At 38.2% G+C, this 27,295-nt stretch overlaps 2 long non-coding RNA genes across 2 annotated transcripts in view; both read right to left on the bottom strand.

Annotated features, from left to right (window-relative positions):
- Positions 1-27,295, bottom strand: part of LOC134665795 (uncharacterized) — a 247,023-nt gene that overhangs the window by 96,040 nt on the left and 123,688 nt on the right. The window lies entirely within an intron of this gene.
- LOC134665796 (uncharacterized) lies at positions 656-27,255 on the bottom strand. Its single transcript, XR_010098418.1, has 4 exons — positions 27,148-27,255; positions 26,765-26,909; positions 2,355-2,467; positions 656-973 (listed from the first exon to the last, which is right to left on the bottom strand). It is a non-coding gene; the product is annotated as an uncharacterized LOC134665796 (long non-coding RNA).

Genomic DNA, 27,295 nt, shown 5'->3' with positions numbered 1-27,295 from the left:
TATTCTTCTAGTTCTTTAATTATAGACCGATCGCTTAAATGAGTCTTCGCCTGCGCGGTACGGGGGCGACGGGGAAGGACGGCTAAGGGCGGCGGGGAAGGTGCGGGCGCCGTACGCCTGCCGCCCCCCGCCACCCTTAATCGTCCCGCCCCGTTGCCCCCGTACCGCGCAGGGGAAGACTCATTTAAACGGTCGGTCTATAGCACGTGAAGTAAGTAAATATTAACACAATGGTATTGCCCAATCTTTTCATGCTGGAGGAATTCAAAGACTGTATGACGTATTTAAAAATCAGTGGACGCTAAAATACCTTGCTTTGTATAAGTTGATTTCTGACGCCGCGCCGTCTCTGCTTGGGTGGGCTTTTAGTAACATATCTATGTATGTAATCCGACATTGACGCGTGCCATTGGCGTGATCAACAAATACGTTTCCAATTTGTTTGTAATTCTGTCATTCCGTATCTACGCGCCGCGGCCGAGCCAGTGATAAATGATCACGATCGTTTCTCGATTTGTTATGGAAATGTGTAGGCAACTGTGTGCCAATACCTGGTACAATATTTATTGCGGATGCGTCGCTATGCTAGACTGACAATCACCAAGAGATGACTGTTTACGGGCCTGCTCGGTTTACGATTTATATTGTCCCTGTGTGTGTAATATACCAGATATCTCAATAATTTATTACACTAAACGGGATGGTGGCTATATTCTGTCATCCTCTATGACTCGGCTCGTATATTAGTTAACTAGAATTATGACGACTTGTACGGTCAACCTCCTGTGTGTTCTGCCACGATTGCGCCGCAGAGATGATTTTGTAAAACGCTCACTGCTCGGGAATGGTTGGCCACGACAAATTATGTTAATTTATTCCCACATACATTACCCATATTTGAATCATAATGTAGCTTCGTCTCCGTCCTTAAATGTTCACGATAATGTACTTAGGATTGCATTTCACGTATTTCCTGCGGGCAATATACATTTGGAATTGTGTTATACAACAAAGTGCAAAAAAGATGTTTCGAATGCATAATATACGTAAGTTATATATGTAATAGGTAAGTAGGTGTAGGTAGTTATATACGTAAAGAATTACTCCTCCTTCCTCCCCGCCATTACCTACTACTGAGAAAAAAATTGGGTATAATATTTTTATAGCTAATTATTCCATATCACTGACTACTATATAAAATGAAAGTAATATTTTTTTACCTTATACTTCTTCATTTCAAAATAGGTTGTTCTATGTATTTCGCTTTTGAAATTGTGTGTCATTGAAATCATTAACCGTCGCACATACAAGTTTTCACATATTTTATACTATAATATTATAGATATATTGCTTTATATATAATATTGCCAACAAAAGGTTTCCAACGAACATCCACCACACCTCAATTTGCAAGTGCAAAGGGTTTCATATACTATCAAGCTGCCCATATGGTAATTTGCAACGTTAGTAATAAAAGGCATGTAAGTAACTACATGTGTAGCATTTACTTTATAGCTAGCCAACTTGTGCAAATAAAAGATGACTCATGTTAGACCGGGCCGTGTCCGGATCGGGGCTTCCGGCGCTTACTTTTCTATAACATGACAGGTGATCACGCGATGCTCTCCATAGAAAACGATGCACCGGAAGCTCCGACCGGGACACGGCCCGATCTAATGTGAGTCATCCTTAAGTGCTGAATAAGCTACTCTTAAGCTGGAAACAAATTATCTGACGCGGCTGACGGACGCGGCTGACGGGCGCGACATAAAAGTGTGCACAGTGTTCGGGACGTGGCTTGCGGACGCGCAACAACGCTCAATCCACAATGAACTGTAGACGAAGAAACATGCATTTTTGTAATCCTTTAATTTGAGATTATACAGTAATTCTTTGTTGCGAACACACTCGATAATTCTTTCCTCCATTTTTACCGTACGCACGTCCAAGCTCTCGCGTAGTCCGCGTCCTTCTGGCGCAGTGACGCGTCCCGCACCCCGTGCATACTACTGCATACCGTCCGCGGACGTTTTCGGCTGACAGGAACATCCAGCGCGCCAGATTTCTGTCGGACGTCCGAAGGCTCAAGGTCAGCACAAGGTTACGTCCACGGCTTACCTCCGATAGTTTGCACAGTTCAGTGTATATTCATTATCTAGATACCTATAAGTCGCGGCTGTGAGCCGCGTCCGTCAGCCGCGTCCGATAATTTGTTTCCAGCTTTACTCTCTTTGTCCTAATAGTGTCAAGCTGGTTCAAGGTGGCAAAGAAATGTCGCTGACCACCATGCCGTTTGGCAACACATTGGAAAACGGATGAACGAGGAAATAGTAAATACAATTTCCTATACTTACCCAATTCAATTACATAACTGTGCCATCTTGGTTCGCCGGTCCTTCTGATTGGGATTTGGACCCTCACAAATTGTTATATTCGGTGTGACTTCACTCTCCAAATGAAGAAAATACTGTGTGAACAAAGAAAATTATTTTTTTCGGTCGTATCGCATGTTTTGCAATTACATATACCGGGTGTGGCCTGTAATATGAGCAAAAAATTTAACTGTAGGCTGTACTCCTCATACTGACTAACATTTGTTCAGCGACTTTTAAAAATAACTTGTGGTTTGATTTTTAATACACTTTAAAGTTTATTCTAAGACGCAATGTATTGCGAATTTTGTTTTGTTTAAGGCGTGACAAGCAACGTCATTCACAATGATATGGCGTGGCGATGGCGTCTATTGAAGATAATATTTATTTTGTATGAAAAATAGGGAGTCTAAATAATTCATAATTTTTAAAAGTTGTAGAACAAAAGTGTCACCTTTTGAGGAGTACAATCTATGTGTTACAGGCCACACCCGGTATATAACTATCGCGAAACAATAAAAGGTGTCAAAAATAATACAATTCTAAAAAGTTATAGATCAACATTTAAACAGTTGAGCCACGCTGCTGGGTCAATTTCACCAAACGAGCATTTTTGTCTAATTCCCATGGAATTTTGAAATACCAACATTACACAAAAAAAAATATGCTGAGAATTTGATAAAAAATATAATAAATATTAATTTTCTTATGGGATAAAAATATTCATAAAACTATAAAAGTTATTTAAATTTAAAATTTTGGTCAGGGCACGGGAATTAGTGTGTCCATGGAAATTAGATTTTACTAGGACAGAAATTAGAACACGGCACGGGAATTGTTTTCTTAACTTATTTTGGTACTTAAAACTATTATTTATGTATATTTTAATCTACAATAATATACTGCAACCATACTGAAGTGGCATCGGACATATTTACCTTCTTTAATTTTAGTTTCGAACGACAAATCTACGAAAGTATGTTACGCTAAAAACTACGTATTTGACTAATCCTTTCCTTTATTTTAATGGCAACTAATCTCTCTTTCTTAGTAAAATGTACATATTTCAAAACAATACTTTGAGTAGCTTCGTAAACTTGTCCGCCTTTACATACAAAACTATTCATTAAAAAGTGTCATTATGTGACATGTAGATAGGTACAAGGTGTATGATCTAGAATATGGTCGTATAGGAAATGATACTAAGAAATAAATAGGGGCACAGTGAGAAGAAGTTATTGTGTAAGTTAATCTGAAGAAATCGAATATGCTGCCTTCATAAATTAATAACCCAAAAAATTGTTTGAACACATATGAGGTAAGGTGGGGTAAGACTATCACCGGGGTAAGACTATCACTTGTATGGAATCCTCATACTGTTAGTCTTGCCCCGATCAAAATAAACTAAGTTAGTCTTACCCCGCCTTACTTTACCATAGGTATACGGGGTGTCTCTGCCCTGCGGGAAAATCTTCAAAGTGTAGGTTGGTTAAGTAATTTTTCAAAAATATCATAATCTTCCTAAAAAAACTTACTTACAAAATACCCCCTGGCACTGACTAAAATAACCGCATTGGTTTCACATTACATCCCAAAACTTTTTTGTAGTAGAGTAGAAGGACTGCGTTGCGAGATTTGCATCTCTTTACATGAATTGAAATGATCCCATCTCTTTTTGTAGGCTGTCCTTCTTTTCGGGTAATCATACCCATACCATACTGATACTATGTATATACATATCATAATACATCTTTATTCATACTCACATCGTCCATCGTAGTGTACCTTTACTTTCCCTACTAATTGTAAGAACCAAAAGGTAACGTTGTTATCGCATATATTTCTATAGGATTACAAACTTAATTATGCAATTATCTTTAGAACGTGACTAATAGTGCAGTATTATTAGATTTTTATTAGCTTGGAAAGCTAAAACCTAATTACGTTTCAAATTTGGAACTTGTGGGTATGCTAAAAGTACCTTAAAATAATATTGATTGAGAGTGATTGTGCCAGTGACAAAACTAAGGGATTTTAAAGTGTATTAATTCTTAGACTACATGCTCAAATTAAATGTTATTTAGATAGAATGTTATTGAGATTTGATGGTACGGCCGTGCCACTTTGTTTTGCTCGACTTGGCGGCGGCACTGCCGTGCCCCCAGATCCTTTGTCCTTCTTCAGGCCTCAAACTATCTCCATGCCAAATATGTATTATCAAGATGATATTGTTTCAGCGGCTTAAGCGTGACGAGATAACAGACAGACAGACAGAGATACTTTCGCATTTATAATATAGTAAGAATAGGATATATTTAATTTTTCTTGTACCTATTAGAAAAGCTAATTTATAACAACTAATCTATTAAACGAGCAATTCTTGTATATATTTCGGGGATTTCGGAAACAGCTCTAACGATTTCGATGAAATTTGATTATATATGGGCGTTTTCTGGGATGAAAAATCGATCTAGCTGGGTGTCTCTGGGAAAACGCGCATTTTTGAGTTTTTAGGTAGGTATATGTTTTCCGAGCAAAGCTCGGTCTCCCATATATTTAAACTTTATACGGCTTACGCTGTCAGCTGTCAAATTTACAAAAAAAAAACCATTGTAAATTTGATTCATTTTGTTTCATGTAACCTTAGGTACGGGTTTTATAATATGTAATAATTCCAAAAATAGTTTTATGTTTATATAATATTTTAATGTTATAATATGATCAATGAATAAGGTAAGGTGGCACAAGACTAACAGTACGAGGATTCCATACAAGTGATAGTCTTACCCCAGTGTCGTCTTATCCCACCTTACCTTACGTATTAAAATTGCCCGGGTTATTCGGGTCCCCCTGTAAGTATGTACTATAGTACTTATACTAAAAAACCGTTCATAGATTTTGGTGCATTCTTTGAGATTTCCTTAAATGTAAAATAGAAAGATATACGTCATATTATTATTACATATAATATATATTCAATGCCAATATATATATGTAATAATAATATGACGTAAACATTGCCAATTAACTTACAGTGCCCCCAATTAAAAAATTGTTGACAATAAATGTAATACTTTCTAATTCCCGTGCCACTTAATCAGCTGTTTTAGGTAAATATTCCATGGGAATTAGGGCACGGAAATTAGAATTCGTAATAAAAAAAATCGCCAAAAATTTAAATCGTGTTTAACCAAACTGTTATGTTATCGCTTACATAAAGATACATAAAGGGCTCCTAAATATGACAATTGTTATTGAAAAGCTATGTGGGAAATAAAATTTATAAGGGGCATCGAAATTAGAAAAAAATTGTCGCCCACCCGGATTCCGAAATTCTCATGCGATTTGCTCGAACACGCCGCGGCTTCACGTACATCCGCTTGCTTTGAGAAACAGCCGAATACTGCCAGTACAGGTGAGGCGGGACACGAGGCGGTTCAGATACAGACGTCGGCTGTCAGAGCCCTTTGAGTTTTGCCGACGAAATTTTACTCGCGCGCTCGGACAAAATTTAAACTTCGATCACGAGTTATTTACCACAATGAAGTTAATAGTGTATGTGCTCAGTGATAGTAAATATCATCTAGTTTAAGTATTTGATACCAAATTAGTGATACTAATGTAGAATTTTTCGTAGGATTTTTCATTATGCTCAAAAGTAGATTCCGGACAGGGCACGGGAGTAGTAATTTGAGCCTTTAGGTATTTTTAAGTGTACTCTAAAAACCAATTAATGAGTGAATTCATATGGAACCCGGTGTGAAAGTGTGGCATCTTTATGTAAAAAAAAAATGGTAAGTATTATTTGATGCTAACCCGCGATTTTCATCACGGACAGAAAAAAAATCGTGTTCAGAAATTGACCCTGCTGCGTCTATTGATTGATATTAATTGCAAGATTGCGAATGATTCTTATCCAAGCACACAAATGCACATCTCTTATCAGAACTCTTCGACTAGAGATGTCGGACCCTCAGTCCGCATCTTACAATTCAATATAGAGGCTATAAGCGTCGCAAAAAGCGACTATTTACTCAAATTATTGAATTGCAAAATGAGATAGAAAATTTAATTAAAATGTGGGCTTAGAGTTACTTGTCGTCAACTACATGGACACAAATTTACCTTCGATTATTTTAAGTTTTGATTTGAGTAATAATAATTATTAATTGTTGCAATGGCACCACTAATGGCACACGAAATAAGAATTTGCACCTTCGTAAAAGCGGGTGTGCGTTTTTCCACTCAAAATACGAGTAAAAGGTAGTCAATGATACATGTCGTCGGGTGACAAGCAAAAGTCCTAAGAACTATCAAAAAATTAAAGTAACAATGCACTTTATTACACTTGTTAACACGGTTTATTGTCCAATAATTTCAATGGTGTTAGTTAGTGACTTTTGCTTGTCACCCGACGATGTATAAAATCAAGCTTCAGTTCCTCGCAGGTAAATATCTCAAAGAACTCGTTAGCTTTGTCACGGAACATAATACTCACAGTGCTTCGGAGTTAAAAATATACCTAGATGAAATATGAAATGATACTTCGTCAAGTTATCATTGCTATATTCATGGTCATTCATTACATAGTTTGACAACTCATATCGTCACCTACTTATTAAGATCCATTGTCCGCGTGGAATGTAGACGCAAAGCCAGTGTGTTACCTATACCATGCGGATTTTGCATACAAATCAAGATTCTACAGGACAAAGTTATCGCAGCACCGGACGCCGCTCCGAAGTCGGGAGTATTACCTAGTGTGATAACCGCCTTAAGCCACGGACTGGACTCAAGCGTAGTGTCAAATCAAGGCCATTCATACATTGCGCTTGACAAAATGTATGGGTAAACGGCGTTGATTGTCCGCTGTAAGTGAATCGAAATCCTCCATTATGCGTGGTCCGACACTTGACCGATTGTTTCATTATTACCTACATAAGCACACCAACAAAACACCACCATTAGTTATAGGTACCTGTATTTAAAGCGTCAAATAAGCCAAGTCATGCCTTGTACGGTAGAGCATCGCTTTTGTGCCAATAGCTGCAAATTGGCCTTTCAATGGTTAATGCCCCTTATTTATGACCTAACCACTTATAACCGTTATTTTCCATCGGCCGCGTCTCGCAATAAATCTGAATTAGTGCGTGCGAGTGCGTCTGACGGGTGCTTAATGATAGAAACCAATTAAGGCGAGGTAAGCTCTTAGAAACGTAATTTTAATGCCATTTTATTAAGAAACGGCAAAGATTAAACACGTGAAAAAAATATATGTTGTTTTTGAGACCTTTATCTAAGTATGTCGGGTACTCGTAACATAATTGGACAAACTTCGCTCGATAGAAAAAAAATCCAAACATACCCTTATTTTCCACCTTAAAACTCATTTCATTTAAATATTATACTACTTTATGTATTGAAAATCACATCAAAATAAACGTCTGTAATGATGTAATGTCCGTCGGGTTTAATCTTGTTAATTTCGTAACACATATAACTTTAAACTCGAAATTTACGAATTCACGGCACCATTTACTCGCGCCCCCGCTGCCATGCCATCTCACCGCTCAGTCCCAACAAAGAGCATATAATCACTATGTTTTAAGAGTCGGCACTCTCGAACAATCCTCGAACCGAATTATGAACGTACATATCCCAACACACCAAATACAGGCTTAAAGATCTCGCATCCAGGCCATAATTGTTAAAAAAAGAAAAACCACACAATACTACCAACACAAAAAAAACAACGCTAGGGCTCGACACTTCCAGTACCTACTGTTTATTGATATCGATAAATGTGCGATACGTGCTGCTGTATTTACCTACTGTACTACCTATTAATAAAATAAAAGAACATTATATATATATAAACAATTTTATTTTACATGATAAAAATAACATAGTTTATTATTCAAGTAGGCATATTACAATATGCTGAATTCGCGCGCATTCTTTTTTAATCTGGTCCCTTTTTATTGAAGGCACTGGATGGAGAATGATTTCCACAAATGAACTTGTTTCCATTCAGCTTTTGAATAGGTAAATAAATACGCCAAATCCTCATTTCCTTTTCCTCAGCTTTGCCCATAATCGACATCTGAAATAAAGAGATTATCGATAAAATTGGTCGTACACTATTCGTGTCATAGGTTACTTAGTTTTTTACTTAAAAATACTTTATTCACAAAATATTTTCGTTTTAATCATGGATTGTACACGACTAAAACTAATTAAATTAGTAACTGTTAACGACTCAAAGTAAAAAATTAAAATATTGCATACAAACATCAGTTTACCGACCTGTTCGGATCAAGTTGGAAATTTGGCCAAAAATGCGTCAGTAGTTAGTCTTCTTACACACCCACTACAAACTTCACATTTCCTTAAAGATTTGGCCCCCATTTAAATAACAGCTAAAGTTATTTTACCAATTACAATAAAAAATAACCACGTATTTCCACGTTCACGACAATTCAAATGACGTTTGACGTTTTACTACCAATCATACCAACCTAAAGAAAAGTAAGTATAATACGTCTATGTTAAAAGCATGTATGGTATGTGCCACCAAAATGCAACAGCAGTCATTTTAATTCGATAAGATTATTTCTATGCCTCAATGTTGGTAACAAGGGCTTTCATAATTTATCAAAGTATGGGGTGTCGATGGGCTGAGTCCCAAGCGGGACGCGTTGGAGGTCGGACGCTTGCCAATTTTTGAAGCGCTCCATATTACGATTGGCTGATAGTACCTACAGTTTTTCATGGTATAACTCTAGATTCTAAACTCAAGTGGGGTCCCCATATTTCTGCTATTTCAAATAGACTGAGTTCTGCAGCTTTTGCAGTGAGCAAAACGTTTGCTAACCTATGTGTAAACAACTCGATCAGTATATATTTTCATAACTGCCATAGCATTATGTCATCATAAGACAGAAGGAGCAACCGTTCAGATACTATGTAACATTGATACGACCGTATAGTTACTAGAGTTAAACTAAGAAAAGTCTTTAGGCGATTTTGATAGCCCACGCAGTGCAAGTATTATTTACACTCATAATTTCATAGAAGTTTGACATTTAAAATAACACTTGCACTGCGTGGGCTATCAAATCCGCTGCAGACTTTTCTTCGTCTAACTCTAAGGGTCAAACAGATCACTGTGTTACGTTCTTTCCTGTGGACATACACAAAGTTAAGGGCTATAAAGGTTAATTTTCTTATTTAACCCTAACCCACGTAAAAAGGTCCTCCTTTTATTTACAGAACTATGATAAAATCATTACTTACATGCCCACAAGCTGTTAACTATTGCCCACAGGAGAGAAAAATGTACAGTTCGCGCGAACACGCTAGTTTTCTCTCCTGTGGGCAATAGTTAACAGCTTGTGGGCATGTAAGTAATGATTTTATCATAGTTCTGTAAATAAAAGGAGGACCTTTTTACGTGGATAAGGGTTAAATAAGAAAATTTATCTTTATAGCCCTTAACTTTGTGTATGTCCACAGGAAAGAACGTAACACAGTGATCTGTTTGACCCCTAAATACCATTTTTGTTCTCCAGAAGAGGGCTATTCAAGCAATATATAAAATGAACCATAGAGACTTACTTAGAGATAAATTTCATTAAATTTACATAATAACAGCGTACTGTCAATACATTTATTAGAATATTCTGTATAATAATATAATATTATTATACCTCAGAATATTCTGTATATAGGTACATAAAAATATTGTTAATTTTAGGAAAATTTGTGACATTCATAATACCTATCGATACCTTTGGGTTCAATTGGCGTAAAGGACATTTTGGCGAAAATTAGTTATATATGCAGTTTTATTCAGAATTCCAAGCGCTTTCGTCCTGCATAGTTAAAATTTCGATATCTTTTAAAAAGTTGCCTTTACGACCCAATTTTTTACTATGATTTTGCAAAAACACCTTAACTCAGAGACCGTAAATGAACAGACATTTATAAAAATTACATGTTCATAGATGTTATCGTAAAGGTTACCGCTAAATATAAATATTGTTGTAAATGACTCACATTATGTCTTTTGTTGTCCTTTAAGCCCTTTATTTTTCTTGATGATTTTTCATATCGTATGGTCAAGATGGTCATAAAGGACATATTTTAGTATTGATATTATTTTACTTGCCCTTTACAACCCGCTCTGAAAATGATTTTACCATAAGTATATGAAGCGAACCAGGTTGTACAGGACTTTTCTAATATTAATGTGTCTTAATATTATGTTTTGATAATGTGTCTTTTACTACCACCAATTAGTTTCTAAACTCTAAATTCAAAACAAATAGCATGGACTTAGCGGTGTATAATATCAAATAAAAAGTTTCCTGGGACCTTTATTACTATAATGTCCTTAAATTTGAAAGCATTTACGCTAAGAGTTTTTCCGCAGTTATCTTTATTCATAGGCGTAAAGGTCTATAATACCAAATTATTAAATAGTTTTATGGGCCCTTTATTACTAAAATGTAATGTTTGCCCTTTAAGTAACTTAGAAACCTCAGCTCAGGTTTTTTCAGCAACTATCGTTATTTTACTCGCAGTGGAATCTCTTATAGCCCTGCGACAACATACTGGCCTGTACTGTACATAATACACTCTGTACCTTTCTGATTCGCATTTTTTGTTGATTAAGAGAACAAGACAAGTGTATCAGCGACTGCCCATCGCCTCGCTATCCCGATTCTCATCGGAGATACAGCTTGATCGGGCGCAGGGATATGTTATGCCTGTTATTATTCATCCCTGAGCAGTGGAAGTGGTTGTTTGTGTGTAATTTAATTATTTCTGTCATTGCATGAGCTCGGCTACACTAACTCGTTGATATAAACCAAAAAAACTTCGTTCCAAGCACTTTAAAAAGATTTAAACGTATCTGGACGAAGAAGTAATTAATATTTAATGACCAAATCGGTTTAAATTAATTCGTTTACTTAATTGTTTCATAATCGTTTTCAAAGAAGATACTCGATGATGTATAGAAAGTAAGTTACGCAGACGTTAGCGAATATGTCAGTGTCAAAGTCGTGGTAAGGCTATTGATTAAAAATTCTAATACTAAAAAGGGGGGTTATTCGTCGACCGCCATATTGGTAACATCGCCTCGTGATTCATTTCTTTGTTTTTGCTCATTAATGTTGTTTAAAGTGTAATATTGATAGCGTATTATGCAGTAAATTAATGTGGAAGTGTGCAGATAATGAAAAATTAATCATGAAACGCGTTTAACCACCATTCTGGCGTCAACGCCGGGTAGCCCACGAGGGTCCTTGTAAAGTCCAGCTATCACCTTACAAGAGCTCATAACCCTAATACCGAACAACGTCGTGCTCTACGAGCATTTGGTATTTCTACCTCTAACCGTGGCTGGCTAGAGCCCTAGAGGCCATAATTTGATAGTTTTATACCGTACACTGGCTAAAGTTTATTTATTACAAATAATATTAATTCGATCCCACGTGGGATCCACTTTGACGTTGGCGAAATCATCGACAGTATCGATGGAGCCATATTACCCAAAGATTGATTGAATACTAAAAAGCTTTCACATATATCTTATACAAGAATATCCATTATTAAAAAAAAAATGAAAATTGAACGACTGTTCCAATTGAATATTATTATGATTTAAATTTCATCGAACTGAATAAATGAGAGGTAGGACCTTGGACCTTAGGAGGATAGGGATTATTAAGGACTGTGTTTGACAACTTATACGATCGCCAGCAGCATATTTTATCAATGGTATCGATATTATCGAACTTTTGTCCTACAATGTGGTTAATCTATCTAAATGAAACCACACTTGAAGACTAGTTAAATCTCTCAGGTTACATAAACATTCATAGATGGCTCCGAGTACATTCATACTAAAAAACTCGGCAAGTTCAATAAAATATTTTCCGAACGATAGACAATATTATGTCCACTATACAATAAAACAATTAATATGAGCCTATTTTTAACATTACTTTTAAATCGATCATTTAGGAATAGGAAATCGTACGCAAATTAGTTATTGAACACTCGCTTATCTCGGCAGTCCAGTGTAATATTGCACGCGCCCGGTCAAGACAAGACTGAAGATACCTTTGGGTTCGATTGGCGTAAAGGACAAAATGCTACTTTTCAGGAGACGCGAATAACTGCGATGTTTTGTTTAATGTTGATATATTTTTTTTATTTATCGAGTTATATTTTTGATGTGTATTGGAAAAGTATTCAAAATGTTAGTCTCTTTAACCTAAATTAGCGATCATATCTATAAATTCAATACGAAAGAAGTTAATGTCCTTTAAAATTGGTCAAAAACACTATGAATGTCCTTTACGACCATGGCATTTTTGATAATTTAGTGAGTCTTGTTTAGTAGGGGGTCGTAAGTGACATACTCAGACATTTTTATTCTAAATTCAGGGTGTATTCGTTACCAACTACGGTACACATCGACTACCGTAGGCTCAAAGGGTTTAACGGACAAAACGCGATTTTTAGGAGAGCCAAAAACGGTTTGGTTTTGAAAAAAAAAATCATACCTTTTTGTTTGTTTCAATAAACGGATGTCTGTATTTATGGCTTATTCTTAACTTTTTGAGTTGTTTTGAACCGATTGCTTGAACTTATAATACAATACTTATTTACGAGAACAGCATATCCGGTACGCCAAAAAACACGACTGTTTTTAAGAAGAGCGTCCCTTACGTCTCTTTTTTTATGGTTGTCTTATTAGAAAAAGGGCGTAATGTACTTACAAACAATTTTTGCCACAAAACAATTTTTTTTATTTGTTTATATTACTTCAGCAGAATCACTGCTGTCCTACCATCTATATCTATTTATTTATGTCTATCAATACAATTTATAACAATTATTTTTACTATACTATGTAATTTATAACTGGTCATTTACGCCCCCTGAGCTAAGGTGTTTTTCCAAAATCATAGTATAAAATTGACAACTTTTAAAGAGATATTGAAATTTTAACTATACAGAACGAAAGCGCTTGGAATTTTGAATAAAACTGTATATATAACTCATTTTCGCCAAAATGTCCTTTACGCCAATTGAACCCAAAAGTATCGATTTCTAAAGCTTATTATATCACACAAGACTACATGAATTATAAAACAACGTGGAATTAAACGTGATTAGAAATGATTGATTTTTATTATTTTACTGTGGAATACTCTACATATAATTATCTATACTTACCACCATAGTAAATTTCATTAAATACTCATCAAAATACGAATTAGCCTATAAACAATTGTAAGGGCAAAGTCGATGTTTAGGTCGAACCATAATACTCTCATTCGATAGGTAATAACAACACTAGAGAAATAAGGATAGACATATGTAAAAACACTTAGGTTAGAAAGAGATAGCGCTATACGAATAAAGAACACTTCCAAGATGTCGTTGTTTCATTAAACTAGCCTTACATGGCGCTGCGTCAAATTAATTAAAAATAATGGTTTAAAGTTGTTAAAAACGTGAAATAAATGTAAATTAATAGACCTCATAGTGAAAGTCATGTAATAAAGTAAAAATAAGTATATAAACGTTAGTGAAAACACGGATGTAGCCGGATTGCGAATCCTACGTTAAAGGAACTAGCTCGCATCACGTTTCGTTGCGGTACCACGTTTCGGTACGCCGGCAAGTTTTCTCTTTTTCAGCTTTCAGGTCAAAAGTAACTAAAATCATAAATAATGGAAGGAACAGAAGAAGAAGATTTTCAAACTGTTACGGTAGCACAGTTACGGGAAGAATTGACGTTACGTTATTTGCCAGTAAGTGGCCTAAAACATGATTTAATCAAAAGAATTATCGACGACAACAAAGCTAAAATACAGGATGGTACAATGGAAGCATTGAAGCAAGAAAAGGTACGTCGTACATCTCAAATTTTGGAAATGGAGTCTATGAGACAGCAAATTCGGGAACTACAAGCAAGTCGAGCACAGGTAGTAAACGAAGGTATGTCCACGGAAGGTACGAATGCGACCTTAACCGAAGTTTTAACTCAATTGGCACAGACTCAAGAAATAATTGCACAAAAAATGTCTCCTACTTTTCAAGTCTTTTCAACCAGTGACACTAGTAACGCTATTCCCCTTTTCGGTGGTAATCGCACTGAAAATGCAACTGAATGGGTTAGGCAAGTAGAACGTATAGCCGCACTAGCTAGTTGGTCAGATAACTTGACAATGGTAAACGCATCCATGCGATTAAGAGGCCCAGCTTATAATTGGAATACTGTTTGTGGAAAAAAAATAGAATCATGGTCAGAATGGAAAAAGCAACTCGTAGATAGGTTTAAAATAAGAATGTCATTTGCCGAATTCATACAATACCAAAGTAAAAGGATACTTCGCTCGAATGAAACCATTACTGAGTACATTTATGTCAAAAATGCGATGCTTGAAAAGTCACCTAGTTTAATTCCAGAGCCCGATCGAGTATCTCTGATACTGGAAGGAATCCAAGACATGCGGTGGTCAACGCCTTTGGCAACGCATTGCTGTAAGAATGTGGAGGAGCTCATCAATCATGCAACAGCAATTGACAACATCAGGAAGGTACAGCGTAAGATGACCGAGCAGCCAGAATCAGTAAGTAAACAAACATTTGACAAATCAAAAAGCAATTTCATACCTAAATATAACCCCAGTGTAGACAAAATTGATGAAGTAACTTGTTTCCGATGCAAAAAGAAAGGCCATGTTTCATACAATTGTGAAATGCAATCACAGCAGCAATCCAATGTACAGTCACCCAAGGAAAAAGTAGCTACAAAACCATACTCTAATCAATTGAATAACCCAAGCACATCGACAGGTATTAAAAATAATCAAAATAAAGAAAAACAAGTTAATTGCATACAGTTTGATGAACCAAGTGTAACATTAATACCAATTATACTTAACAGCAACATAGAACTGTCAGCACTCCCAGATTCAGGATCGGTGGTAACCATGGTGGATAAGAAGCTACTCCCAAGTGACCTGCAAGTGTACCCATGGCAGAAAGGCTCATACAAGGTAGCAGGGAGCATGATCACACCCGTTGGATGGATTACAGCGAGGTTACAGGTGGGAAAAATTGACTATATTATGCCTCAGATAGCAATCAGTGAAAACTTACCAGTAGATATGATAATAGGAAAAGATTGGCAAAATGCGGTATATGCAAGAATTATACATGAACCAGATGGCAAAGTATGTATCATTACGCCTACGCATACAGAGTATTTTGACAGTTTGACACAGGATAATACTTTAACTGCATGTTGTATGAAACCCATAAGCACTAGTAAACAGGAAATTTTAATTACACAAGATGACCAAGAAAAAGTTGCAAATTTAGTTGACAAGTATTCAGATATTTTTAAAAGTGACAAGAATGACATAGGAGAATTTCAGGATGTAGAACTAGAAATAAAGTTAAAACATAACATTCCCATTAAATGTAAACCGTATAGACTGCCACAACCAGAACGAGAATTTCTAAGAAAAACAATAGATGAATGGATTGAGCAAAAGATATGTAGACATTCAGATTCCCCATATGCTGCACCAATGTTTGTTGTAGAACAGCCATTTCATAGTACAACCCCTTTCAGACCAGTTGTAGATTATTCAAAGACTATAAACCCTATTACAGAAAACAATGTTCAACCTATAGACCGAATGGATGACATAATAAATGTAATATCTCAGTTTGTATACAAATTTAAACTTGACATTTACCATGCATATCACAATATTAAAATTAAAGAAGAAGATATTTATAAGACAGCGGTAATAACACAGGATCATCATGTAGAATTCATGCGAGTCATGTTTGGCATGGTCGGAGGACCATCGATTATGTCAAAAGTAATCAATTTAACATATGGACACTTATATGATCAAGGAGTACGCTTGTATTATGATGACATTTCAGGAGGAGCACATAATATTGAACAATTATTGTCAGTTTTGGAACAGGTATTTATTGCAACACAGAAAAAAAAATTGAAATTAAACAAAGAAAAGTGTGTATTTTTAGCAACAGAACTACCACTATTTGGAAGAATAATTGGTCACAATGAAGAAAAACCAGATCCACAAAGAACAGCTGCAGTGAGTAGATACGAAACTTTGACATCAATTTCTGAAATTCGATCATTTTTAGGTTTCACAAATACATTTAGAAAATACATACAAAATTATGCATCTATTGTAAAACCACTAACAGATATGTTGAAACGAAACGCAAATTTGCCCATAGAAAAAAAACAAGAGTTTAAAAAGAAACAAGTGACTTTGACAGAAACACAACAAAACGCATTTCAATCAGTAAAAACATTAATAACGTCGTCACCAATATTAGCATATTTTCGCCAAGACGCAGAAGAAACCATAGTAGAAACTGACAGCTCATACAGTGGAATAGGATCGTGTTTGCTTCAAATTCAAAATGGACAGAAAAAAGTGATTGAGTACGCCAGCAGATCATTGAAGGATACAGAAACAAGATATCACATCAATGAACTCGAGGTAACGGCAGTTCATTGGGCTATTACACAAAAATTTAGAGTTTACTTGCTTGGCACAAAGTTTACACTTATCACGGACAGTTACACGACAGCGTACGTTATAAATAAATCAAAAATGAACAGAAAATTCGCCAGATATGTTGTAGATTTAGCTCCATTTGATTTCATACCAGTGCACAGACCCGGCAAACAAAATTGTATAGCAGATCATTTGTCAAGATATCCCTTAGAAGATTTATGTATGATGATAGTCACAAGTAATGAAGAAAAATTAAAACAAGCTCAGAATAAGGACAATTTCATTAAATTAATATGTACAAAATTAAATCAAGACCCAACAACACACCATTTGCAACAAATTAGACAACAATATAAAATAGAAAACGGTATTCTCATACATGTCAATGAACAAGAGCTTTACAATAAAGAGAAAATTGTAGTACCACAAAGTTTAAGATCTTCAATATTAAAGTTAGCACACGATGACAGTGGACACATGGACTTGAAATCAACATTGGCACGCATCAAGCAAAAATATTGGTGGAAATCAATGCACAAGGACGTTAAAGCTTACACAAATGCCTGCATTGTTTGTGCAAGTACCAATCGAAGAACAAAATTGGCTTATGGATTAATGGGTACAAGACCGATACCACACACACCCATGGAGGTAATATCAGCTGACCATATAGTAGCATTGCCACAGACCACTTCAGGCAACATATACATGTTGGTACATATAGACCATGCTACTAGGTACATAATGGCTAAGCCCACAAGCTCGTTGTCAGCAAGTGATGTCATAGACACAATAGAAAAGGATATTATTTACGTATATGGTCCACCATTGACATACATTTCAGATAAAGCCCCATGTTTTATGAGTCAATCAACTCAACGTTTCTTCACAAAATATGGAATACAACATCTGCCCACAACACCATACACGGCTCAGAGCAACGGATTAATTGAAAGAGCAAATGCCACGATTATTGCAACTCTGACTAAAATGGCATTGGAAAATAGTACAGAGTGGGACAAGTTATTGCCTAATACTTTATTAGCAATAAATACATCAAGACAGAAGACAACAGAATATTCCCCATTTTATTTATTACACGGATATCATCCTAGAATACCACCCAATGAAATTCACATAGGAACTATTCAAGAAAATATGGACCGGACACATCAGTTAGATTTATTATCCGAAGCAAGAACCATAGCAAACAAAAAAATAGAAGAGCAACATTGTAGAAATAAAATCAGATTTGACCTCAGAAAATTAGAACATAACTTCAAGGAAGGTGAATATGTATTATATGCATGGCCCCAACCACAAGATCATAAGTTGACTCCAAAATACAAGGGACCATACAAAATAGTAAAGAAAGTAGGATCAGTATGCTACGAGATACAGAATGTCAGACAACCCACAAAGAAGAAGATAGTCCATGTACAGTTTTTGAAACCCTTAACACCACCTCCCTCTTTAGATTCTTTTTCAGCTTTTTCAGATCCACAAAACGATGACCATATTAATAGTGACCAGTACAAGGATGATGACAGCGATGATGTAAACTCCCATAGTGACCAGATACCGGAGGATCATCAGACCACGGACGTGACCCATACCCTGGAGTGTGATGGAACCAGTCATACAGGAGGACGAAGACAGTATGTAACCAACAGAGGACGCATCACTGAGAAACCATACAAGTATGATATTTAACCGGATTTGACAATATAAATATATGTATTTCTTTTATATTCCATGATAGTATACAATCTATGTACCTACCTAAGAGTCTTAGATATCAATTTTGTTTTCCAATATATAGTAATTTCAGTAATATTTTGCATAATTAATTTAAAAGTAAACAGTCCAGTAATTACATAATAATTTATTTTTACCGTAACTCAGTTTAAAGTGTGGAAAAAAAAAGTAAAGGAATGGAAAGTCAGTTTGCGAAGCGCCAGAATGTGTAAATAAAAAGAATTTGCTATAAATATGTACATATCTAGCTTTAAGTGTATATAGGCGTGTATAGTAGGGTAAAGACTAGTATTGTGCGTACAGAGAGGAATAAAAAAAAAACAAACAAATTTGTGTATAATGTTATATTGCATGCTTTGTAAATAATTACTTAACTTAATGAACTTAACCTAATAAACTTAACCTAGTGCCGAATAAAATAAGCAAATTTGTAAATAGTGACTGAGATGTATTTGTAAATAATTATTAGAAAAAGGACACCCACTCCAAAACCATTTGTATAGTAAATGTAAAATAATAATGCGTAATGAACTATTGCATGATATGTAGTGTAATTTATTTAGATATTAGTGTATATAAATTAATGAGTCTAACATAAGACTTTAATTCTTTTGGTAAATTGCTGTATATAGGTCGCTTCAACAAAAAAAAACATTAGATTTAAAAACATTTAAAAAAAGAATAAAAGTTACAAAAAAAGATGTGCTGTATATATATATTGCTTATAATAGTTTAAGGTAATAAGTTTTGACAAATTAAGGTCAGATAGAAATAAAAATGTTTGGAAATGTATGAAACAAATTTAATATATAGTAATGATGATTTCAACAAAGAAGAGTAACAATAAAGTAAAATAACATGATTCTCATTTATAAGTTTATAACAGTTGTAATTTCAAGTTTGACACTATTAAAGTTTCAGTAATTTAGAGTTGTATAATGTTGGTAATGTATAAGTAGTTTCAGTTTCAGGCCCGCCCAAATTAAATGGAAGTAAATTAACATATGTAATAAATAATAAAATGTTTTTCTAAATTTAAAGTTATAGTTTTGAAATAATGGCATGTAAGGGTAAGATAAATGTGAAATTTAAAATTAAAACAATACAAATATTCTTTTCAATTTAAATTTCAAAGGGCATGTAAGGGCAAAGTCGATGTTTAGGTCGAACCATAATACTCTCATTCGATAGGTAATAACAACACTAGAGAAATAAGGATAGACATATGTAAAAACACTTAGGTTAGAAAGAGATAGCGCTATACGAATAAAGAACACTTCCAAGATGTCGTTGTTTCATTAAACTAGCCTTACACAATCTTAATTTTATTTATTTCGTCAATATATAAAAAATATTCAATATAAATTTCCGAAAAAAATTCGGAACTAACAAACCAGAATACGGATGGCGACAGAATAAGGAAGTAGATGTGTTGCGCGGGAATCGTGCGGTGGGGCGCGCGGGGTGCCCCCCTGTCTATGCTATCGCTGCGTCTGCTTCACCCCCTTGAAAACGTAAAACTCCAGTATAAGAGCGCCTTAATAAACACGCTGATTGGGTTCTTCGAGCTATACGTCACAGTAGCTTCCGATTGATCAGGTTTCGATGACGCGACTGCAGTCGTGAACCAGACTAACTGCCCGATTTGGAGCTTAAGATACGTCAATTAATAGATCTAGAAACGATATGGGATTAGATGTGTCAGTGTCAAAAGTGACGTTTATGTTTGAAGAAACGTCACATTTGACATTGACATATCTAATTCATATCGTTTCTAGATATAATGACGTAGAGGTATCTTAAAGTTCAAATCGGGCCGTATTCCAATATTCCGACTTGTCAGTTAATTATAACTAAGTATTTTGACCTTATCTACTAAAAGCAACGCCCACACGACACGGGTTTTGAGTAAATTTTGAATGAGAAATATTTGATAGTAATCTGTTGTAACATTTGAAACCATTATGTTACTTTGCCTAATCTGAAACATTGTTAATGCGTTCAGTGGAAATCCCCGAAACTTTAACAACTTATGAATTATTTGAGTTTTGCATAATATGAGTTCACAGAGCGCTCAAACCTCTATCAATTTTAACCTAAACTAACCTAATCTACTTGGAGTGCACAAGTTACAAATTTATAGGACAGGAATTAACATTAATGATAAAAATTATTAATAAAATAGCTTGTAGGGGAAGAGTAGGTCATATGGAAGACTTATATTTATTTGAAATCAAATTAATGCAAATACGTTTGATTGAAGATTGTTTATGTACGAGTTTTACTATTTTTACGAAACCAACCTGCCATCAGCATCACACTTTCAAACCCAGGGGGAAAACTAAACTAATTGAGATTAATCTGGTTTGGTTTTGACGATGTTTCTTTGGATCGATTAGAGCCTGGTAAATATCCAATGATGTTATACTCGTAAGTTCGAAATCTGCGATCTTCAGTTCGAAACCTCACTGCTAGGCCATCAAAGGTCATTAAAAATTTAAAAATAAATTGAGACAAATATTTTCATTCTAATCACCTATCAAAATCATTAAACAATATAAGAATAAAGATGTAAAATGTATCAGATAATAAAAATTCAATAATAAATTAAGAAAGGTAGATAAAGAATAAAGGTTTTAATTTTAACTGTAAGGTACTCGTAATATCAATGTGTTACAGTGCCGTAGGTACCCGGCTCTTACCAGTCATTAGATTAGTTACGCAATATAGCTGCAACATCACTAATCCATCACCAAAGCAAACACAGCTTCCTCGCCACTGAAAGCTACCATTCAATTTCCAGCAAGCTTCAATTATTTGAGGTACGCACATCGCATTGTGTCTCCTTGGGAACTGTGGGCTACTTTCCCACTTACACTTATACCTACACTTACACTACACTTAACTAATATTAATACTCTTATATAAAACATAATATTAATATATACACATATTTATTTATATACATTTATTTACATTTACACAATAATCATATACACGTTATATTTACATATCGTCCGTCAATTCTTGACGTTGCCAACAAGTCGGGTGCAATGCGCACGCGCACCGCGATAGCAATCCTTTGTTCGGAGCGCCCGGTTCTGAGACCCGCTCCGTGCCGGCCGGCCATCGCCGCTCCCCGCCTCAGTCTATGCACAGTACTGACGCGAAACGCATGTCGCTTGTGACCGCTAGACGCATTACGTTCGCTATCGCTTATGCTTTTGTTGACGCTTAATTTCTATTTCTATTTCTTCCGTACTGTTACCTTCTGTGTTTCTATCTTCCGAACTTTGGACATTCCTTCTGTGTTGTATATATTCTTGACATTATAATATTTATTGGAGAAAGTGGACGTTTGGATTACTGTGGCTGAGATACGTCACGCACCCTATCTACATCCCCATACTGGTGACCCCTGAAGAACACAGTACCAAGAGGATTTCATCAGAAAACCGTACGTAGAAGTGTCGAGCAAAGCAGACAAAGGAAATACCGTTATGTCGCCCATTACACAAGTACCGGCGGCAGTGCCTGTTCCCACTGCACCATCCGTCACAACTGCGCCGCTCGGTTCCACTACAACAACGACTCCGTCATCCGAAGTTTTTAGAGTCGGAGTACGACTTCCACCTTTTTGGCCAGAGGAACCCGCGATTTGGTTCTCGCAGGTTGAGGGTCAGTTCGACATAGCCGGCATCACCAATGACCTGACAAAGTTCCATTATGTCGTCAGTCAGTTAGATCGACAGTTTGCAAAGGAGGTCAGGGATATTATCACCAATCCACCGGCAGCTGACAAATATGCTAAGCTGAAGAGTGAACTCATCAGTCGACTGAGCGATACCACCGAGCGACAGATCCAGCAACTCCTGCATCATGAAGAGCTGGGAGACCGTAAGCCGTCTCAGTTCCTGCGTCACCTGCAGGCTCTGGCAGCTAAGCGCATATCGGACGACGTTTTACGCATGATGTGGACCAACAGATTACCCGCGAGCATCCAAACTGTCCTCGCAGGGCATCCAGATGCTTCGTTGGACATTATCGCAGACCTTGCTGACAGGGTCCACGACATCGGCCCACGCTGCGCTTGTTCGTCGCACGTCGCTTCTGCTGCCTCCGAGCAACCTGGTTCCAGTAGTGACGCCTTGGCAAGGGAGATAGCTGCGCTCAGGAGAGAGGTTCGTGCCTTGAAGATGGATCGTGAAGGAGGAAGATCGCGCTCAAGGAATCCCAGCCGCTCCAGAAGGCAGAGTCGTTCCAGCACCAGGTCCCAGTCCAGTTATAGGAAATTTCCCATCTGCTGGTACCATTCAAGACATGGCGAGAATGCTAGCAAGTGCGTACAACCCTGCGATTACAAGAAGTCGGGAAATGCCATGGGCAGTCGGTAATGGCGACTCCTGACCGCCCTGTCACATCGCGTCGCCTGTTTGTCACCGACAGAAGGTCGAAGCTGCAGTTTTTGGTCGACACCGGTAGCGACCTCTGCGTCTTCCCCAAGTCGTTACTGCACGAGCGTCGAGCACCGACGGGGTACAACCTTTCAGCAGCCAATGGGACACCCATCGAAACCTACGGTTACGCGCATCTTAACCTGGACCTTGGACTTCGACGCGACTTTCCGTGGCGTTTTGTGGTAGCTATGGTTACTAAACCGATTATAGGGGCAGATTTTCTAGCGCACTATAATTTAATTGTAGATTGTGGTGGTAAGAGGCTAGGTCGTATTGTAGATAACATCACTAGTTTATATGTTAATGCCGTTTCTGCTATTAATACTAGTGATATATTTTCTGTAAAGGTCATGAACGGCAGCGATTCCTGCTACCATCAAATATTGTCACAGGAATATCCTGAGATCACACGACCTGCTGGCATACACCGCACTATACCACACAACACACAACACCACATTCGCACCACTCCAGGTCCCCCGGTATCCTGCGCTCCGAGACGTCTTGCCCCTGACAAGCTGAAGCTGGCGAGGCAAGAGTTTGAAGGTATGTTGGCTAGCGGCACGGCACGACCATCAGAGAGCCCTTGGTCTTCATCACTGCACCTGGCGCCTAAAAAAGATAATGGGTGGCGCCCTTGTGGTGATTACCGTCAGCTCAACGCCCGTACCGTCCCTGACAAATACCCCATCAGGCATTTGCATGATTTCACCCACAGCATATCTGGTTGTAAGGTCTTTAGTACCATTGACCTCGTAAAGGCTTACAACCAGATACCTGTCTGTCCGGAGGACATACCGAAGACGGCCATCACTACACCCTTCGGTATGTTCGAGTTTCCGTTTATGACATTCGGACTCCGGAACGCAGGCCAAACCTTTCAGAGGTTCGTGGACGAGCTGACACGCGGGCTGGACTTCGTCTACTGCTACTTGGACGACTTCTTAGTCTTTTCCAGAGACGAAGAGCAGCACAAACAGCACCTACGTGAAGTTTTTACCAGACTCCGAGACTACGGCATGGTAATCAACGTGTCTAAGTGCGTCTTTGGGGCTCCACAGGTAACTTTTTTAGGTTACCTGATTTCTGAGAGCGGTACCAAACCCTTAGACACGAAAGTCCAAGCCATACGTGACTTTCCACCACCCAAGGACGTCAAGCAGCTGAGGAAATTTTTGGGTATGGCCAACTTTTACAGGCGATTCCTGCCACATGCCGCTCAAATCCAAGCACCTCTCAACGCACTCCTGGGTGGAGCAGTCAAAGGTTCCAAACCCATCAACCTGACCGGCGATGCTCTGAAGGCTTTCAACGAGACCAAGGAAAGCCTATCCAACGCAGCGTTACTTGCTCATCCCGATTGTCGGGCTAAGCTGGCGTTGGTCACAGACGCATCAGACGTGGCACTGGGTGCGGTACTGCAGCAGCAGCTGCAGGACCAGGTATGGCAGCCGTTGGCTTTCTTTTCTCGGAAGTTGAGTCCATCCCAGACCAAATACTCGCCGTATGATCGCGAACTGCTTGCGATCTACGAGGGTATTAAGTATTTCCGGCATATGCTAGAGGCGAGGCACTTCACGATTTATACTGACCATAAGCCGATCAGTTTTGCTTTCCATGAGAGGAAACATAACTGTTCGCCTAGGCAGTTTAGGCACTTGGACTACATATCCCAGTTCACAACCGATATAAGGCACATATCCGGCAAAGACAATGTTGTGGCCGACACCTTATCTCGGATTGAAGAACTGGCGATACCACTCGATCTTGCCGATCTAGCTAGATCTCAAGTGTCTGATCCCGAGCTTGCTGAGTACTTGGCCTCGTCATCCCTGCGCTTGGTAAGAATGCCATTCCCGGGTAGCCCTGAACCCTTGTACTGCGACGTCAGTACGCCGACTCCCCGACCATTCGTCACCAAGCAGTACCGAAAAGCCGTTTTCGACAGTCTCCACTCCTTAAGTCATCCTGGTGCCAACACAAGTGCTAAGATTGTAGCCCAGCGTTTTGTATGGCCCAGCGTAAGGAAGGACTGCCGGGACTGGGCACGAGCTTGCGTGCCATGTCAACGGTCCAAAGTGAGCCGTCATGTGTCTGCACCTCTAGGCACATTTGAACTCCCTCGGGCTCGCTTTCAGCAGGTACATATTGACCTAATCGGTCCCCTCCCTGTTTCACAAGGCTTCCGCTATTGCTTGACGGCCATAGACCGCTTTACGCGGTGGCCAGAGGTCGTACCAATAGCGGACATCACGGCAGAGACGGTGGCCAAGGCATTATTGGCTGGCTGGATATCCAGGTTTGGGTGTCCTGTAGATATTGTCACAGATCGTGGTCGACAATTTGAGTCCACACTGTTTCAATATCTATCTAAGACCATCGGCTTCCAGCATAGACGCACGACCGCGTACCATCCAGCGTGCAATGGCATTGTGGAACGCTTCCACAGGCAGCTCAAGGCCGCCATTACATGCCATGCTGACGCCAATTGGTCCGAGGTGTTGCCTCAAGTGCTTCTCGGCATACGCAGCGCTTTTAAAGAGGACTTGCAAGCGTCCTCAGCCGAAATGCTTTACGGCGAGCCGCTGCGACTTCCAGGCGAATTTTTTGACCCAAGCGTACCCGGTACCACAGATATCGCCGATTTTACCGCACGGTTACGCTCATTCGCCTCGAAGTTGAAGCCTACGCCAGCTTCACGCCACAGCAAGGACAGGATCTTTGTGTTTAAAGAGTTAGCGACAGCTGAATACGTCTTCCTCCGCGAAGACGCTTCACGCGCTCCTCTAACGCCTGTATACTCAGGCCCGCACAAAGTCCTGGAGAGGACTGATAAAGTTTTTAAACTCCTCATTAAAGGTAAACCGGTTACCGTGAGCATCGACCGATTAAAACCAGCGCATTACCTGTCCGAGGACTTGAAGCTCGCTGATCAGGGGCCGACCACACCTGCCGCACCAGAAAACATCCTGCGCGGGAGGCAGCATAGTGACCCTGGGCCAAGTCAGGCTAACGTACCTAAAACTACTCGTTCGGGAAGGCAAGTACGTTTCCCAGATTATTATCGCCCTTAACCAGGTCTCTGGGGGGGAGTGATGTGGGCTACTTTCCCACTTACACTTATACCTACACTTACACTACACTTAACTAATATTAATACTCTTATATAAAACATAATATTAATATATACACATATTTATTTATATACATTTATTTACATTTACACAATAATCATATACACGTTATATTTACATATCGTCCGTCAATTCTTGACGTTGCCAACAAGTCGGGTGCAATGCGCACGCGCACCGCGATAGCAATCCTTTGTTCGGAGCGCCCGGTTCTGAGACCCGCTCCGTGCCGGCCGGCCATCGCCGCTCCCCGCCTCAGTCTATGCACAGTACTGACGCGAAACGCATGTCGCTTGTGACCGCTAGACGCATTACGTATGTCTGTCCCTTTGTCCTGACAACAAAAAGGCGCATTCCGACGCCACTACATTACTCCTAATAACTTCCGAGCCGAGCGATGGAATAATGGACTGTGACGCTGCCGCTGTTTCCCAGTTACTTACCTGAGATTTTCTGTGCCCGCAACATTCGTCTTGCCCGTCTCCTTCGTTACCCCTAAATTGCAGGGTGAGATTGTTACGTTACGGGTAATTTTAAAATACACTAATATTTTGACTGTGAAACTACGAGTAACTCGTTCTTCTCTGCCTGAAATACAAATATAATGCTCCATTTTAAGACGGCTTATAAAGTATTAATTTTACAATTTTCGTACGCTTGGATAATGTCAGTTTATACATTCTAATTAATAGCTATAACGAGCATAGGCCAAAGGTATGGTATAGGGTAAAGGTATGTATGGCGCTATACCTTTGGCCTATACATGGGTAGATGGCGACTCTTTTTAACATTTAACAAATTTAACACATAGGTACCAGCCACGTACTAGCGAAAGAACAAGGGTCAAAATCAAATGGATTTCTAAAAGTTATAATCAGTTGGCGAAAGATAGCAGTATATTTTCTGTGGCTACAAAAATGACTGACAATCCGCCTCGATACTAAATTCTCTTTAGTTCTATGAACTGTATGCTG

The sequence above is a fragment of the Cydia fagiglandana genome, chromosome 7 (genome assembly GCF_963556715.1).
Source record: "Cydia fagiglandana chromosome 7, ilCydFagi1.1, whole genome shotgun sequence".
NCBI classification, from domain to species: domain Eukaryota; kingdom Metazoa; phylum Arthropoda; class Insecta; order Lepidoptera; family Tortricidae; genus Cydia; species Cydia fagiglandana.
Note: the sequence above shows the minus strand (reverse complement) of the source record. Positions and strands in the feature narration are given on the sequence as shown.